General features: G+C 36.0%; 1 long non-coding RNA gene across 3 annotated transcripts in view; it reads right to left on the bottom strand.

Moving 5' to 3' along the window:
- LOC110841515 (uncharacterized) overlaps positions 1 to 20,211 on the bottom strand; it is a 290,669-nt gene that overhangs the window by 143,302 nt on the left and 127,156 nt on the right. For 2 of the 3 annotated variants that reach the window (XR_015534556.1, XR_015534557.1), the window contains one exon: positions 10,372 to 10,501. The exons of the other annotated variant lie outside the window; for it this stretch is intronic. This is a non-coding gene — a long non-coding RNA (uncharacterized LOC110841515). The remainder of the gene's footprint in view (positions 1 to 10,371; positions 10,502 to 20,211) is intronic. 3 annotated transcript variants of the gene reach the window in all.

Here is a 20,211-nt window from a genome sequence, read left to right as displayed (position 1 = left end):
CCGACCACACCGTTGGAAGGCGACCGATTCCTCTGTATGTCCGTTTGTATGTTTCATCTTCGAAATTATTCAACGAATTCAAATATATTTGATACTGTAAACTTAAAGTATAAAATAAAACCGTATATTGCAAAGAATTAGTAGAATGTCAACACGTAACATTTTGAACAGTAAGTCAGACGATGGTCTTCTGCCACACTACAAACCGGACCTGACTCGAAGTTACGCAGTTAACCAGGGCTTCTTGTTGCATGCAGACTGCACTTTTTGAACGACAAAATCTGACGCAAGAAAATCGAGACTGTATGAGCATTGCGCAATCGATTTAGCAATGCAATTATTAAAATCTGTGGTATACACCAAGTGTTATTTTTTATTTGTACAACTTACAAATTACGCTATATCACTAAAGCGTATACTTAAATTATAATAATTAAAACACTCCAGTATATAGGAGTTACTTACTCAAAATTATTTAAAGCAAAATTATATCACTCGATATTCTCGACCTGTTTTAACTACTGAGATGCTACATTTTTATGTATGACTTACTTAGCGGCGCCGGAACCAGCACAGATTATGTAGAGTCGAAAAAAAAGAATATGTCAGAAACAGCTGGTTTATGGTAAGTATTATTTCCGTTGGAGGTAATGAGGAAAGCCTCCAGATACCTTGGTCATGCGATCTCCAACTAGAATTCGAACCTCTTATCTCTAGAATTCAAATCAGATTCTTCACTGCTGTGAGTGCGTGTCTCTGTGTGTGTGTACGAACTAATATAGCTACGTTTCTTTCCTCTTAAATTCCTGTGTATCTTATTTATGATATTTTGCTGAAACCACCGTTTCCAGTGAGATATTTAGGTAGGATTTGATGTTCTCACAGCGATTACAAATATGGCTGCTTTCTGAGTTGTAGTCTGGTAAAAGCGTACCAAATTTTCAGAGGTCCCTGATGATGGAGGCAGCTTAAAATTACACCAGAAATTATGAGATACATTTCGCTGGTGCCATTATAAAAGAGTATGAGTCCAAAAATTACACTCGAAGCATGACGGCTACTTGAATGTCTACATTACCTTTAATTTAGCAAAACGAAGCACTTCTAGCCTAGGTTCATGTCTAAGTAGAAGAATAATGTTTATATAGTTTTTAATAAATCAATATACTGCCAGGATTTTCCAAAAGTTTTTTATAGTAAGCTGAACTTTTAGAATCTAAACCCCATTCTCCTGGCACCGGTGAATTGTTAATACACCCACGCTGTCCATTAGAGGCGTCATACATCAAAGCTTGTAGCAGGGCGGGATCAACGTCGCCCTCACCACTGGTATGAAGGAGCAATGAAGCACAAGTCAAGATGACTATTATAAAGGTCTATCAGTTTCCCATTGTCTACCTCTTAGTAGTCTCAAAGGGTACTGAGAAAATGTTAGGAATTTCGGCTTCCCCGATAAGTTATCTACAATGAGAGTGCAAGAGCACAAGAACGGCTGTTATGAACCTAATGACTGGATCGTAACCTACCGAAACTCTCTTCTGAAACCTCATTAGCCTCATGTGTCACTCATGCGTTGAAACTATGTTACTGTCTTGGCTGTTACTACTCCTGCTTCATGTTTAGCTCGTTCTGGTTTCGAACTTCGCTCCCGAGAACGGAAACTGTTTTCATCAGTCCTTACATACATTCCCGAGACACTACCTTAAAATAGGTCACCGCCACTTCCTTCCATTCTAAGCTACATAGTCTAAGGTACTGGCTGAGTCGTAAAGTAAGTCACAAACAAACTATCACATACTAAATCGTTAAATAAACCAAGAAATGCACACAGACTCAGCAGTGTTGGAGAACACTGATTATTTTCGTTCTTCACCAGATGGTAATCAAATAAAGGAGGATGGAAAAGAACAGAAATTAATACATTTCAAATAAGCAAAATTCAATACTATAGAACATTTCGTAGGTATTGTCGTTGGAAATAAGAATACTATTTTTAATTAAATATTGGGGAAATCGGAGAGCAGAGACTGGATTAAACCGGTTCAGGATAAGTACTAATAGAGGGCCTTAGTAAATATGATAAAAGGCGGGAAAATTATTGACCGGCTGAGTCACTGTCAGCTCCTCAACAACAAATCTGCTATGTTGAGTTAATTAGTTAAGTTAGAACTCCATGACAGCGGAACGTTTACAACTATGTACCACGAAATGCATTAAGTTAAAATATAATTAGGAAGTCATATTTGCCTGTCTGTCAATGTGAACTTCTCATCTCGAAAAACTCACTCACATTAGATTAAATTTGATATTTGGGAGTGGAAAGCCTACAATAAATAATATAGTTTAATGTTTTACACACATAGAGCCATTTCACTGACTTACATATAATTCATGTAGCATCTCATAATATAAAAAATATTGATATTGTCATACAATGTGCATGCCACCAAAACCTACAAATCCCAATGTACTTAATATTTAATGAAATACAGAGGAATATTATTTATTCATGTGTAAAATCTAACGGCTGTACTTGTGATCAGCTCTGTCAACAACACATTTTTGTTTGCATCAAATGAACATGATGACCATTCGAGGAATGCAAAATCAGAAACAAATTTTTCAAAACATTATGTAAGTACAACTTGCAGAACACCTTCGAACTGTTGCTAACTTTGCTGTCAACTGTTGGAATTAAGTTCACTTATCCTCTTCGGAATTTTTAAACGTATTTAAATAAATGCACAGCACTTTTCTCATTAGGTACAATTCAAGTTCTAACCTCCTGCAACTAATAATTCGTATCTTACTAGATACAACGGGAGATAAATCTTAATATGTAAATACAGTAAAATCTTCAGCATAAAAAGCAAACCAGCATTTATAAGAAACACTTCGTTTATAGTAAAGGGAGTGAAAAATTGAAAATGGCTGTCTTCTGTACTGTTATGCCGTGTAGTCTGGTTTAGTTTGCCGACGTTTCAGACGTGCCTGATGCCTCCAAAATCAGGGCGATTTATCTACCAGGCTACAAAGTGAAGGAACCCAAAAGATAGCCAGCCATGTTGAAACTAAAATATCACTTAACGCAAAATTGTCGGTAATAAAGGGAAACTGTATTATCTATTTGTAGGCTGCACTTCACCTACGTTTATATGGTGTGATTCATAGAACATATGATGGAATGGTGGGATAAATAGCAAGATTGCGCGATATAATAAATTTCTATACCCTAACCTAACATAAACAAATTTAATCGCAGTCTCTAGGGAAAGAAAATTGTAAGACTGTGTGAAAAAAAACTCTTTTACGAACAAGGTGTGAGGGTGTTGAATGAAATGAACAGGCTGGAATGAGTCCAGTTGTAGGCTCTTGTGAGTACGAATCATTTTCTTCGCTTCCATAAAAGGCGGAGAACTGGAAGATTAAGCGAGTTATTACCAGCTTTTCAAGAATGATTCTGTCTTTCGAACTGAAAGCAATTAATTTCAAAACGAAAGTATTATGAATTGCGATTAAGCAATTGGTATTTCCTGTTGCAGTACTTCGATGGGATGCAAGAAGCAAGCAAGACTTATAGGGGGGGTGTACAAGATGGATTCGCGTCGGGAAAGTTTTGACACTTCGTGCTCTGCTTTGCTTTCTGCTGCTTCTGGGACTTTGCGACGGAAGAGGGTTGAATGTCGAGTGAGCTGAAGTGGTGCAAGAGCGGATAGCGTATCTGTAATATGTTACGCCATGTTTTGAAAACCCTTCTCTCTGGCTCTTACATTTCATTCTAGTAGAACAAGAGTGGCTTATGTAATTTTCTTCCATTTATGACGATCTTGTTTCACTCAACAGGAAATTAGTTCCACTTAAAAGAAATTACTCCGCTAATAATGATCTTTATTCGCTCATATAAATATTTTGTTTGAGCCAAAAAAGAATTATTCCAATCATGAACATGGACGTACATGAACATCTGTCCAACCATTTTACACGGTTGTCGCCTTAATCTTTCTTTTAGAAAGGATTAAAACCTTCGTCTCTTTAGAATGAAGAGTAGAGAGATGGATGTTTATAAAATGAACATTTCTTCTTTTGAAAATGACACAAAGCAAAAGGAGAATAAAATGTTCTATAATGCCACAACATGGAGATTTTCTATCCCAACAAAACCGAATGATTTACTAGGTTCATTGTTTTTTCTATAATAGGAGATGAACAAAGTGAAGCAAAAAGTTTGTCTTGAGTACAGCTGCAATTTTCAAACCTGAGTGTATTAAAATTATGTATTCACTTGTGATCATTTATTTACAAAGTATACTGCATCGTGTCTTGGAATAAAACAAGTAATATCCCTGCAACGAGAGGGTTTTGTTTTATTTTACTTTTGAGAGCCACCAAATTCTGGTATTATATGAATATTATTATTATTACCAGTATTTCCAAACAGATATATCGACTCCGATCTCCAATGAATAAATGAATTATTTATTTAACGATAATATTTCAGCTGCTAAAATGTTGTAGCATTGAATGGGGCGAAAGTATATAGTAAGAAGGCGTGTACAGATATCGGCAAACTGCTTGGTGCTTGAGTAACAGCTGCGAGGGGCTCGAAACGGTCGCGGTGGAAGTTTTGGTCGTGCCGTACTGAAAACATTTATCTCTGATTTCAGTTCTCCACAGCAGTTCAAGTCACGCAGTCGAGACCATAGTGTGAGTTACGTGGGTGCTCTGTTTGTGTTTCAATACATTGACAAAAACTGTTGTAATTTTATTCAAGTCGTTCAGTTCTTGAGGCTGAATGTATTTTAAATGACGAAAACAATTTCTATCGACTTCCCAGAATTCAGAACCATTGCGAAATCTCACACGAGAGGGGACAGAATAGCACAGCGCATGCGAACTGCGGTCTGTCCCGTTACTACCGCAAAAAAAGTAATTTCACACATGGCAAGGAGACAGGAAAGTGACAGTCATTATGATGACAATGATGAAAACTCTTCCTCTGACCATGATAGAGAATTACATAGGGCCGCCTAATTTCAGATCGGTCATTAGGAGCTGCAGGAAAGTGGTAAATGTTTTTAGCTCAGGTCAAAATCAAGCAACCACAAGCAGCGTCACACTGTTAATATGACATCACCCATGTTTCTTGTTACAGTGAACACAGTATACTCAAAATAAAGATGTCGTGGCCTATTTGAAGGTACAAACGCAACTTTCAACTAAATATATTGAGAAACTCCGACGGCATAACTGATAAACAGCTTGAAGTTCAAATTAAATGCCTTCAGAAATAAATTTAGAGCGTTTTCAATGCATTATTTAAACTTTTCGACACATGGACGACAAATCATGACAAAATTTTATTTCAATAGCTTATAAACAAACGTTCATCTCTTGACCATCCACTAAAGTGGAAAACAGGTTTCAAAAAGGAGCTTACACACAGTAATATATAGAATCCTTAAGTCACGAAATCGAACTTCCGTAACCCACTAATTCGACAAAGCATTACGCATACGTCATATAAACAGAGCAAGGCTGTTCTAAACTTTAAATGTTATTCATAATCTTTCACAAAACTAGCAAACTGCCAGTCTATCGAATAATCCCCCACCCCACAGTTCACAAAACTTTTACATACAGGCATATAGTCCAATAAATCCGTATTTTGTATTTACGTAGTAGAACCAGGATACAAGAAAGCTGTAATTTAAAATTATTGAAAACAAATATGATCAACAGCGATGTTCTCCACAACAGCAAAATGTTTGTTACGCTTTATCTGTAGTTATTTTACTAACTTTAGAACTTACCATTAAATATGTTTATAACCAACTGGAATAACGAATTTAATAAAACCGAACAGAAACGAATGTATATTAAGCTGCATCTTTTCGTACTTCAGAACACAGTTTGTTAAACAAATATAATTTCTGTTGGTAAGCGGCTTTTCAAATTCAAAGATGATTACAAACTAATTAGGTCACTGTTCATAAATCGAAAGCATCAGTCGGTGTACAAAACATACAATATGCTGCAACCATATATAGGCCTATATAGTAATAATACATTTATCAGTCCATCCCTTTACAAGTACGGCTTATGAACGACGGAATTCACACGATTACGCAACGTATAATATTCACAATACAATAGTATTCATGGGTGTCTGCGCTTCGTCCCTCGTCTGGTATTTCAGAGCACAAAGTTTCGAAAAATGGATCTGAAAAATAATTTGATGACGTAGGTTATCAAGTGATTGATGTTGGCTCTTTCTGATGGACACGGCTGAGTTCATGCGTCCACACTTTTTCACCCGAGAACAGAAACCGATTCATTTTTCGAAGCGTTGTCTTCTTTTCGTAATACTAGACGGCGAAGATTCCAGGAACCCAGACAAAAATAAAAAATCAATTAAAATAAAAAAACCGGTCAACAGACTTTGAGGTTAAAAAATCTGGCTAAAATAATCTTATACATTCTGTAAATACGCAATAGCAATTTCCGAAATATTTTCGTGTTCTGAAGTATAATAAAAAAAAGTGAAAATATAATCGAAAAATTGCCTAATTTTAAAAATAATGAGACCAACATGAAAAAAATATTATCGAAAAAGAGCCTAATTTTAAATGAAATTGAACCTATGTGACAAAATTATGTAAACAATTATCTAATTTTAAATACAATGGGACCAAACAAAATACGATTAGTAATTTAAATTAAAGTTTTTACGTAGGATTACTCATATGTGTCGGGTTAAACAGGGCAATGAAGACAGTCCAATTCAAACTGGAAAGATGTTTTACTAAGGTTAGAGATAACTGTATACGAAGTGAACTACTGTTGTCAAAGTTAAACACGGGTTATGAGAAACACTGACAAAGCAGGGATACTTACAGCGCATGTGAGATTTCTTAGATCGCTACTGGAAGTAAGTTCAAGAGACATGCTACAAAATAAGCAAAAAAGAAACACACTGCGAACTACATACAACTTACAACGTTAAAAGACCTTAAGCTGAACTGAAGACAACTTGTAGACAATACAAAGAGACAAAATTTCGTAATATGATATACACAATATGAGCCACCCCCCCCCCCCCAAAGAAAAAGAACAGAGAAGGGAACTATAACATGAAAAGGCCCATTTAACGTCTGGACCTCGACATGGACTTCATAACAACCAGTTCTTGTGGATAGGAAAGAATAAAGAGTAAAATAATGCTGACATAAAACGCTCTATACTGAACACCAGAGTCGTAGAAGGATAGGCCTGTAATATTAAATGGTTATGAAACAAATATGACGTAAAGGCATTGGATCGATTAACCAGGCTCGCGATAGGTTACATTCACTGGGTTATCAGAACCTATTAATAGAAGATTCGAAGAATTAACAGCAGTAGGTGGTAGTTTATGACCCCTGTAGTCATGCAGATGATTATCAGCTACTGAAGGAATATCTTCTGCCCCCATCTTCTGAGTAACCAACTAAAAACTACAAAGTGTCATAAGAAATGAAATCGAAATGTATACGATGATGAATCTTCATTCAAGCAAGTAATTTCTATTCCGTGTGACTGCGATCTTAAAGAATACCCTACACCGGGAAGGTACAGAGAATTTAATATATCTTGTATTTTTCTCTTAATCCCGTAGTAAACATTTGTATTTATCAATTAAACATGTATAAATGCGATGTTTTCATACATTAGAGGTAACTCGTTACATGTGACTTACCGCGTTTACTCATATTCGCGGTTATTTCACTATAATGAAGAGTATCATCGCTGTATTTTTAATTTAAGATAGGATGAAAATATGTCTCCTTGGAACTGTGCCGCTAATGGGTCCTTTGTTCATCACCCTGACACACGAGTGAATATAAAACAGCTGTGGAATGATATTTTCAAGGGGAAACCGTAGGACTTGGAAAGAAACCCGTCCCAGTGCATCGTGGACGGACCTGGGCGCTGTCTGGGGTTGTCGCGGTAAGATGTGGGCGAATAACCGCTTGGGCTATCGATGACCATTCGATAAGCGTAACGCTGCTAGCCGCTAGACACAACTGTTATTCGGGTTCAATCCGGAATAACTTTAAATGAGATTCTGTTAGACGAAATGAAGCAAAATCCTCTTGGAATTTTCTGCATTCCCCTTTTAATAATCGTTCTCTCCCATCTACCTATCTGCGTCTATCTGGATGGAAAATAAATGTGTTTAAGTAGCAATTGTCGGCGGCAATTTGCTAGCGGAAAATGGGGCTGCTGTTTCCTAATGCACTAACATTACGCGTTGTTAATTGTTTAAGTGCTCGCAGTATGTTCCCCTTTATCCTTCTATTCTGTTTACACGTGTTTTATTGTGGACTTTGTACCCCGTTTATTTTAATTAGTCGAACAAAGCAAAACCTACTTCTGTCACTCCGCTGTATATTTCGATTAAAACAACAGCGAAGTATAATACTAGCAAACTAGTGTTTGTATGGTTCATGGAGTGTTTAATACGCATATTCGTACTAAATGTTAGTATGTATGTATGAATACTCCGTACACATAGAAACAAACGATAATTTACTATGGACTGTGTTAGCGTATCATGTCCAAGTAGCAAATTTTTTACTGATAAGCTAATAATCGCTTTGCTATTCATGAAATTCCCACATCTCTTATGGAGTTCGAAGGGAAATTACCATGTTCAAAAGAGCTCGCCAGTGAACTTTATTCTAATCTAGACGAATCCAGTCTACACCTCACACTTTGTGTTAAGATCTGTTTCCATATTCCCCTTCTATCCACGCCTGTCTCTCAAATGGTTTCATCATTTGAGGATTTCCAACTAAAATGTTGCGTACTTAAAACATTCATGACACGTGTCTTACACACTTCACCCACATTTAATTAATTATCAGCTACATTATATGCCTTCGGCTTCATTTCTTACCCGGTACTGGGTTAGTCTAGGAGTAAGTTCTTTTAATTATAAAGCTCCGAATTTTCCAGCCCTCCAATTAATTGATATCGCTTGTATTTTAAAGCAATTTCCTGAATGCCTGGTGTTCAAACACCCTCGTTGTATGTTCTTCTCTGGCTGTGACAAATCAATAATTGTAAGTTTAATTTCTTATACGTATATTCGAATGGGCTTTTAATTGTGTACATATATTTATTTTCACAGTCTATACACAAACTTATTTAAAATAATGTTGTTAAAATATTATAACATTTACAGTATAAAGTATATTATGTTATATTTATGGCGCTCCTTTATCGTAGTACGACATTACATTATTCAGCGCTTTTATTTTTGAACGACATGTTTCGATGTTTTATGACATCATCTTCAGGTTTATCAATTTTAAAAACTATTATACATTTTTATGCATTGCATTTATTGATCTTTTAGTATGTTTGTAGAATTTCCTGTCTTCATAATGATCTGGTGTCTGTGTTCAGACGTTCATTATCTGTGGAATTAATTTCCAAGTGTTATTATGTAAATGAGTATGGAATTGACATAGGAAATAAATAAATATTAATGTGATTGTAAATATAAAATATAATGAAAAACATACCAATTTTGTATTTGTGACGTATCCTACGTCTGATAGCAGGAGACGATATTTTATTTTAAATACATTATTTTAAATAAGTTTGTGTATAGACTGTGAAAATAAATATATGTATTTGATTCAACACAAACATGACGCACTTAGGATACAAATTATAATTGTGTTTTAAAAAATTTGTCACAAACGTGCATTAATATTATCATATTATTCTGTTTGGTCGTAATAAAATAGATGTATGGAATTATACAAATATAACAGCAAAAAATTAACAATTATACTTCCAAAGATTTATTAGGTTTCGGAGTCTTACTCTGTGTTCATCTTCAGGTACTTAGTGAGGCCGGTAAAATAGAACTAATATTCACTGGCCGGTACTTCGTTAATTGATCACGGACCCAAAACGTAGGAAATTTTAGATTTTATTAATTATATATTGGTGCAATTTCAAGTAAGACAACGGAAAATGGTCAAACTGTCCTTATCGTTGATAAGTTCTGCATTCAGCTTTCGAATTCACTGTCCACGAATTATCTGAAATTCCCATGTGCTTTCTATTTGCACTGCTAACACTGTCACAATGCTTACTCGTCCCATTTTTCACATTCTGATAGTCCAAGTCTACGTAATCTCTGTTCATTTTATTCATTATTATAATATAATTTTATCATCGACAAGAACATAATTAAAGACCTGAAGCTTTCTCTGCAACTAACAGCGTGCAACCTTGTCTCCGAAAAGGACTTCTTTTCCGAGCAGACGACAAGGCTGATGGAACAAAATTTTATTGTCATTGTTTTTTACTCACCAGTCGCCTACTTCAGCAGTTCCTCAAGAACACGGGAACACTGTTCAGTCTTCTGACAAACGCTGCAGTCAGAGTGGATAACCTCTCGTTATAGACATCGTCCTCGTTTCTACTGGACCACCGTACGGATCTGAAGCAGAATTGTTGATTTACGTCCCTTTACACCTATTCAACTCCTTGGTATTTACTTATAACTTAGGATGTTTGACTAGAGGAAGATGGAACGGGGGGTTTGTGGGATGGGAAGACGACCACTCGTTCGTTTTCAGTTTGCTGTTTACTGGCCCATTTCCTCAGTTCTGTTTGAGAACGCGATCCCCGGATAAGAAGACTTCTGAGGCGCCTCGTTTCCAGTTTCACTGTGTACGTTCGTCACTCTTTCCTACTTACCCGAGGGAATATCTCTCTCTTCCCTCCCCCTCCCGCCCCTTATGACCTCCTACAAGCCTCGTGTGTTTACTTCCATCCATCACTGTTGTCTTGTGGCCTGCTACCATCAGACACCGCACGTTCATGGTCGCCCTGAATGTAGGTCCTCAAATTCTCAGAGAAGTTACTCCTAGCCAAGGCTCTTAATTGGAGCGTAATGATTTATAAATGAGGGAAATTAATGCGTAAAGTTCTGTATTTAATATAGATTCCTGGACTTTGCTTTCATAACCGTGTTATGATGGTACAGCATCTAACAGTTAACAGCTTGCGGGGAGGATTTGCTACCATCCACTTCCAGTTAAACAAGTCATGGTAATATAATCACTGCGAAAAGAAATTAAGGTAGTATGATGTAAGCTGTAGTTGGAAAAAAATTTATTTGGTTTTATTTGTGTTTTGTGTTTACAGCCTCCAACACGTATTACAGCCAAGCCAGGAATGAATGAGTCTTATATGTCCTATCTTTATGTTAGTTTGTTGAATGCAAGAAATAGACACTGTTAAGTAAAACTGGTATCCACCAACTTCGAACAACAGGACCAGCGGAAAAATGCATACAAAAATTTAGCCGGAAAACCTTGAGGAAATATATCACTTGAAAGAAATAGAAGTAGATAGGAGGATAATATTAAAATGGCCTTAAAGAAACGGGGGTCAAGTGTATTTGAAGTGATTCAGCTGACTGTGGAGTGTCATATGGCGGAGTTTGTAAAGATGGTGACGAACTTCCTGATTCTATAAAACAGGCTGTGCTTAATTTACGATGCGGTGAGGCTGTGTAGTTGTGCCAGGTTATTTAATTACAAGATGAATAAAAAATGTTCATGAAACATTCCGTACATGACGTTAGTTACAGAATTATATTTATATCAATTACTAATGAGCAGTCTATTTTATGGACCTATAAGCACTAAGGTCCTGAATAGGGCAAATAATAACCAAATAATATTCCGATTCAATTTCACGAAAATACATTTCTGTCAGAATCGGATCTATGTCAAAAATTGTGGGTGCTGCGTATTTCGATGTTTCTCTGGCTTCAGGCTTACGTTATTTGCTGTTTCCTGTAGTGACTGAAAGTTTTGAAGAGGAAATAACTTCGTACCACTTAAGTTAACAAGGCTCATGAATGGAATCTGTGGGCATCATGGACGATACTAGAAATATGAATAAGTTTTTCAAATCAACGTACAAAGTAAAGGAAAATAATCTGGAAACAGATTTCGAGAGTCAAAATTCATGTAAGGATTTCTTGGAATACATGGTAAAAAAAAAGCAGTAACTACGCATTAAATCACTCATGATCGTGTGGGCTGTGATGTCTTTTTATCTTGTATATGTTTACAAACGTTCTGGAAGAACTTGTTGTCCCCATCTTCACACCACCCAGAATATGTAAGCGATATATTCCTGCGAAACGTTGGTAAACCACCTACAAAGAACGCGATGTCACAATCATACGACCACACTCAACATCACTGCAGTGCTAATTTTCAATACGCATTCGGTAGTTAAAATACGTCATACTAGTATGCGGTATTGGCAGTTTTGGTGTATAATTGTTTGATGTGGAGATAAATTCGAAATATCTTCATGAATTTTCCTTAGCGAAACTTACAGGACGATTCGATAAAAAACTAATGCGAAACCAACTCATTTATAGAATCTGTCAATATTCTTTTAAAGTACAACGACTTGTATAATTCAGCTTTTACGTGACGACACAAATTTATGACTAACAGAAGCATATCACTATATTCGACAGTAAAATCAAATTATCGTTAAACAACAAATGTATTTAAAACTTTAAAACTGGCCAAATATGTTTTGGGTGTGATTGTTGGGAGAGTCTTATAATGGACCGCAATTTCGCGTGACCTGAAGTCTAGACAAGAATTTGCCTACTGTCCTAAATATTATTGATTTAATTGTCTTAAAAATAGATGATGAATACAGATTGCTCATGAATTACAAATTATGCATATGAAATAAAATTCCAACTTCTCTCATAAAAATTTGAAGATAAGTAATGTGGTTTCATTCTTGTACGTGTTCTGTAAGTCTGTCATAATATCAACATTTGAAACATCCAAATCAAAATTCTAGAATCATGAACTGGGGAATTATTAACGTTTCTAGCACATAATAGAGGCAGGAGCTGTGTTCCGCATACAAAGGTCTGATTTAAATACGAAATGGAAAAGATTTCTAGCAGTACCATGGTATGAGGACTACAGTTCTTATTGGGGAAGCCCCAAGCAGTAAAGCAGAGCATTCGGAAGTAGAAAATAAACCAGTGTAATTAATGTACATAAAAAATCCGTCCATGTTAACCTCACATCTGGGTTAATTGTTATTGCTTTCTGCATTGAAGAAAAATGGAACATTTTCGGCATGCAGTTGTATAGCAGGGTCGAAAACTTTTGCAAAGCTTCTATGCACAGACTTTTTGTCCATAGGTTAAACGAAATTTTCGCCACCTTACAACACATTCAAAACGCAGTACGTATTGAACCCCTTAATAAACTAATATTAAATATTTTAAAATTCGTTTTCTACCTCTTGGAAAACACATTTTTAGTTTTGTAAACAGCGAGCAAGCGAGGAAAATGAAAACTATTTTATCCGCCATTAGCAATGAATTTGTAATTACGACTAATAAATAACATGTTCACAATAACATTATCTTTTAAACAATATTACACTACCCTCATTTTCTATGAAAATAAGCAAATTACCGAGTCATTAATAAAAAACCACAGGGTACAGTCAGTGACAGTTCAGTAAACACCTGTGATGTATGCGGCCTCGGAGTCACGTGTTGTATTAGTAGCAGACAGGAACGCGTCATGCTTGTTCCCATTTGATGTATAAACTTAAAAGAAAATAATTTATAACTATAAAACATTATCGATAATAGCAATAATAACAAAATTAATAACTATACTACGAACTGAGGAGTAACGGAAAATAACAAACGCGTGTGAGACTAATTTTCTGCATTGGAGATTTACTCTTTCGCACAACATGACTTGTGTACCAGGCTGCGTAAGTCACCGATATTACACTTTTATATAATTGAAATATTAAACTTGACATTCATTCAAAACTTAAAACTTATTACAACTGAGGATTTGCGGCCGCAAATTGTGTACAATTTAAGAATTGACTCAAGCATAAATAATGGAATAAGGAGCGAGTTGGATGTGCCTGATATGAAAAGACACAGATGTGTGATTACTTTCAAAATAATGTTTTACCGAGACAGTGTATAAAAGTCATCAAAGGCAGGAGAATGAAACAACAAATAAATAACATTATTTAATTCATCTCTAGAATTATCACGATGAGTAATAAAAGTTTTTTAGAACTTGCAGTTCCATAAAATATGTTCATTAAATTGCACAATTTGTGGCACATAACGAGTGCACGAAACGTAGCAGAGATGTAACTTAACAAATAATCCCTAGAGAGAATGAAATAAACCGCATTTCATATGATGAAACAACGTTGATATAATATTCATCTTGCAGAGATAGTTCGAAGTTATGTAAGTCACAGTAATGCCTTGCGGCAGAATCACTGTAAGCTGATGAATGTGTCTAGACGATGATTAATTTTACCGTGTTTATTCCACTGCATCCACAATATAGGCTGAATTCAGTAGTTTTTACACCATGTTTGTAGAAGTAACCTAACGGTGACATTTGGAAAAAACAAAAGTTATTAGCTATTGTATTTTTTGGTCACCAGTACGCTCAGACCGCACTTTATCCCTGAGAAAGGACCCCGGTACCCATTGGACAGGAGGCTGGATGGGCCCTAGAACCGGTCTGGACACAGATGCTAGAAGAATATCTTCCGCCTATGTCAGGGATCGAACCCCTATCACCCAACCCGTAGTCAGTCACTATACTGAGCTAAAGCTGTTGTGTATCTACTGAAATTATTAACGACGAGTTGTTATGGTAGTGAAATATTAGAAAAAATAAGGGATTTGAGATGTCACTAAGATGGGGAAAGCAAAAATACATAAAGAATTTTGGTGGGTAAATTTCACGACAAATTAACTTTTGCTACCAAGAAGGAGATGCACCAAGAGGATAACTTTAAGAAGGAACTTAGAGATACTGGTATTGAGTAAAGAGTTAGCGTTATATATTGTTTTGAACACTCGTAAATAAATAATGCTCTCAAAAAGTTGTACAGAACGGGGGCCGTAGGTACAGATGACATGCGACTCACGAATATTCACACAAGATCACATCTCAGGTATCTTTCTCGTACTTAGGATGTAATACAGAGAACACAAATAAAACCGCAAGAAACAAAATACGAGCCAGCTTGTAAATGAGAGAATAATTTCAAATAAATATCACCTGCGTTAAGCCGAAGATAATGCTTTAATTACTTTCTCAGTTAGAAATTTCAGAAGGAAATCGGAATCCCCTACATGCTTTTAAATAATAACCAAATGTAAACTTAGATAAATATCCCAAAATTGATTCGAAACAAAGTTTAGAACAAGTAATATATTGTAACAAATCTAAACAGAATTTTGAATGGACAAGGAGGTCTTTATAAAAATTCTGCAAGAACCACTCACCTTTTTCTGTGTCGAAGCTAGCTTGATCTTTGTAATGGATTCAAGCTGTGTTTAGACTAAACTAGGAACTTAGTTTTTAAATATTATTTAGATTGCTCGCCACGAGAAATCCGCTGTGAATTGGGTGCGCAGGAACCGTTAGGCTACGTTATTAATTGCATGACAAAATGACGACAAAGTAGCTACTCTATGGTCGAAATACGTCGTCGAACGTCGCTTCTGAGTAATTAACACTCCTGCTACGTATTTTGCAGGTCCCATATTCAAATATTGATCCGGAGACCGGTTATCCTGGCAGGATTTTCGCGTTCATCCCTCAGTTCCTCCATAAAAATACACGGCAGATCCCTAAATTAGTACATGACCGTTTCCTTCCATATCCTTTCCAATTTATTATTATCATCCGGAAATAAAGTCCGAGTGTCTTTACGTAAAACGAACAGATGTATTTCTGATGTGACTACAAAAACGCTGACATAATAATACAAATGGGATAGGAATATTAGAAAGCGGAGTGAAGATGATATGTATGAAAGGGATAAAGGAAAAAATGAGTAAGGCATGAAGATACAAAAGCAATCAATGAATAATAATATATATATTTCTTCACATATTCATTAAATTAATACTATATTTGCATGTGAAAAAATTAGCATCAAACATAAAGCGTTGGGAACAAAACAAAAACTTTTAGTACAATTAGTATATATTTTTGAACTCTTATGCCTTGTTATTAAGACAATATTCTCGAATATGAGAAACGTATCAAGTACGTCTTTATCCTAGTGTATAGAAGGACTGAATAAAGACTGCCAGTTCTATATATTTTCTTGGAAGTTGTTTAATTATTTAGGCTTTGTATTATACACTTCTCCAACTACAGTTCTTTATAAAATAACAGCGGCATTACTAACGCCTGTCTCACTCAAGTCGGGATAATTTATAAAAGCTGAACTTAAAGTAGTGAGAAAATGATAGAGAACAGAAGAAAAGCGAAGGAAAGGAGGAATAATATGTAGACTTAAGAGATACGATGGAGTAACCATAACTTAAGATTCTTTCACCAAAGAAAACACAAAAAATTAAATTCTCTAGAAAAGCAGCTGGGAACTCGTGAGAGGCTAAAATGTAATTACTTGAGAGGGTATTTGGAATCTCTCTTTCCCTTTTTGATGATATTCCTCCCGGCTGTAAAATACAGCTCGGTGCCTCTTATGTGTGGAAACCCCGTACTATTCAATAGGACCAATTAGTTTATCGCAGATGCAAATATTGAACTGTAGCAGGGGTGAACCAAACCTCATGTTACTACAGTGGTTAGGAAGACGGCAGCTCATATCACAAAAAGGCGTATAAAACGAAGAGATCTTGTCTGAACTTTTAGCTCTATCCACATATGGATGTTCAACCTCTAAAATCACTCAATAATGTTCAGAGTACACACTATAAATTAAGAACTTAACATAACCTCTGTTATCACCGACTCGACATAACCACTGTATGGTATTTACATAATTCATTATATTTTCTGCCTGGTATTCGTATTAAATACAATCACTCTACGTCGAGTGAAACTTTACACATCCCTTCGTATATTTTAGTGTCACATCTCGGTGGTTTACATTGGAATTAAAATCTCCTCGAGAGTTAACAATTCATTCCAATCAATTCTAGGAGTAATGTTTCCCATTTGTGCAATTGGGTTACCACATGAACATGTCTGTCTTCTGGGTTGTTGCGCTGTGTAGTATGGTAGATGTCAAGCTACCTCTAAAACGTTGGTAAACATCTACAATACTACACAGCGCAACAACCCAGAAGTCAGAAATCTTCATCGCCCTGATTATGGAGGCAGTATGACCTCTGAAACGTTGGTTAACATCTACCATACTACACAGCACAAGAACCCAGAAGACAGAAATCTTCATACTCACCGCTGTGAAAACCTCAAATCATACGGGTTACCACATGTGTTTTTTTATTATTTCTGTAGTAAGTAACTAACTTAAATCAGAAATGAACTTCACGTTTTTGTGTGTACACTGAAATGTAGGCAAAAACTGCCTGACGATTAACGTGTTTTATATTAACACACTTTCAATCTCCTAATGTGGACAAAGAGAAATTATTACTACGCGACGTCTTGACAATTTACACATGTAGAAGAAGAATATCTAACAAATTGGAAGTTTTGTAAGGAAAGTTATGCGGAATACATTCAGCGCATTCTCTTAAATGATGATGATGAAAATCCAAAACTCAGAGAGGTCCAACAGAACCTGTGTGGGTTCAACACATCAATTATCAAAATCCGCCAAGAGTCACTTGTCTCCTTATGATCCACGTTAATAGTATTCTCCAATTTACGTATTCGTCTTCTAGTGGTCTCTTTCCAGTAGTTTTCCTCATTAAAATTCACTACGCATTTATTGTCTCCCCCTTTTAGCCACATATAAAAGTCCTTTAAGCTATGTTTCTCTATACAAAACAGTAGAATATTCAATTATAATTAATAAACTTATTTTAAATATTAAGCAAAAACGTGTAGGGTCGTAAGAAGCTGGTTACAAAGACAAAATACACTTGAGACTAACGAGTGAAAAGAAATCACATACATAAAACGTGTTTCTTGTGAATGGGTATTTGTTTCATAAAAGTAGACAGCACAAAAATGGCAAACAAATTATAAATACGGGTCATGTAAGACGCAACTATGGTTAAACGAAAACCTACCTCTATCGAAAGTGGTCGCTACGTATTCCGAGAATTGCCTATAAACAGTAATCAAGAGTTGAATTGCGTCTATGGCACGGCAAATGCTTAACTAAAAATCGTAAACAAAAAATAAATAAAATGAATTCCTTTGATACAGTTTCTCTCTTCATATAATTTTATTTAACAATTTGCTTCCAAGAATTTGTCTCATAAATGGGGAAAAAAGATTCAAATATCAACAGTGTGCACAATTGTATGTGGAGGATGATTTCATTCAGCATCGAAAAAGGGCACATAAGACATAAAAAGAGAAAGCATGTTCAGACATTTGCAAACAGCGTAACAATTCCGGCGTGTTCGCCGTTTGGCTGGTGACTTCTGATAATTGAACTAATGACGTCAGAGTTCCCTGAGAGCAATGGTTTTTGCGTGGACGGAATATCTGGAGCCTGTATGGCTGTGTGCTGATGTCATTATGGAGGATTCCCACACGCAGTAGCAAGGCTGGGTAGGGATTCTCCACTCGAATTCACCCCAGTCACTTCCGGCAGCAAAAACGCGAAGTAGGTCTTCATATAAAATGTTTCTGGCTTTTGTACTATTTAAATGTATACTGGTGCATATTGACAATTTTGATAAAAACTTCTCGCCCCCCCCCCCCACAAAAAAATAACACATTGAGTCGAAACATGCAAATAGACGAAAGTGCAGATGGATATGTCGAAGCCAGTAATTACTTTTGCGACTTTCAATCGAAGTCTTGGTACAAAAATGGGGTAACTCGAAAATGGCCAAATCATGTTGTTGGTTATTAAAACCATAAAAAAAACATAATAACCAAATGTTGTGGTTCAACAAGCGGATATTCGTAAACCTGTTAAGTCTGTAAGAATAAATACAGAAACAAACAAACATGCAACACAAAAAGTTTAAAAGGGTGTTTGTCCCTCAGAGTAATACACAGAATGCGACTTATCACCTTTTTGCACCAATGTCTTCAATTGCGAAACCGTTTATGAAGAGAAGTGAAGAGAAAGGGGCGCATGTTTTTGAAAGATAATACAGTCTACTTGTCATGCATTTTACCTCGGCAGTTTCCTGAATGTGGAAGGTCCTATCACGCCGTAAAGCAAAATATGACACACGACACAGAGAGATGTAGCTTCCTCATGATACTGGAATGACAAATGCTTGAGGGCTTCAGAGAATGCTTTTGATTAGTTCGGTCAGTGGTCCATGTGATGCGAGGGGACCGGCAGACAGATTTTGCTGTCCGTTCGCACTGCCTCTACGCAGTGTTGATCGTATTGCTTAATAGCAGTCGTGCTAGACCTGACCGATCCGCGGTAACTGAAAACTTGTTTTCTGAGTAAGCATAAAGGTCCCCGCGCTACAAACGAAGCATCTCTCTTAAAAATTGACCCGTGTAGGTTGCGTGTGCTAAGTGTTACGCAAAGGTATTTAAACTGAGGATCGCGAAGAATCCATTCCGTGCCTTGACTAATTCCGTGTTTAAGGACAAAACGACAGTCTATAAAAGTGAACTTTCTCATACGTAATTAACAAAAATATTTTATGATCTCTACAAAAACATAACTTACACAAGGAATTATCTGGACTCGGAATGTGGCTAGATTTTACTAAGTTTTTGTGGTTTTCCTTAATCCCCCTAAGTAAAAATGAGATAAGGGAATATTTCTGAAATTTTCCCTTCACATTATTCATAACAGAGTACTAGGCTGAAAATAATTATAAATTAATCACTGACAAAATTCTGGAGTTTTCTTGGGGTTGTATATTCATTGCAAAGCCTTCTTCATATGGCACAGCACAGAAATTATCGACGTTTCGGAGGAACATCCATTATTGAAGTATAGTGGTCGATAACAAACATAAATGGAAATTGTGTACAAAACAGACTAATAATTTAAAAAATTTTAAACATGGCGATGGGGCAAAAATGTGAGGTTGAGTATGGAACATACGCATGAATTAATTATTTTAATTGTGTACTTGTTAAAGTACAGCTCCTGTTAGCCAAAACGTACATATTGATTTGTCATAAATTCTCCCCAGGATGAATATTA

The sequence above is a fragment of the Zootermopsis nevadensis genome, unplaced genomic scaffold (genome assembly GCF_977971745.1).
Source record: "Zootermopsis nevadensis isolate Lab colony 2312 unplaced genomic scaffold, Znev_1.0 Znev_ptg000010l, whole genome shotgun sequence".
In the NCBI taxonomy this organism is placed as follows: domain Eukaryota; kingdom Metazoa; phylum Arthropoda; class Insecta; order Blattodea; family Termopsidae; genus Zootermopsis; species Zootermopsis nevadensis.
Note: the sequence above shows the minus strand (reverse complement) of the source record. Positions and strands in the feature narration are given on the sequence as shown.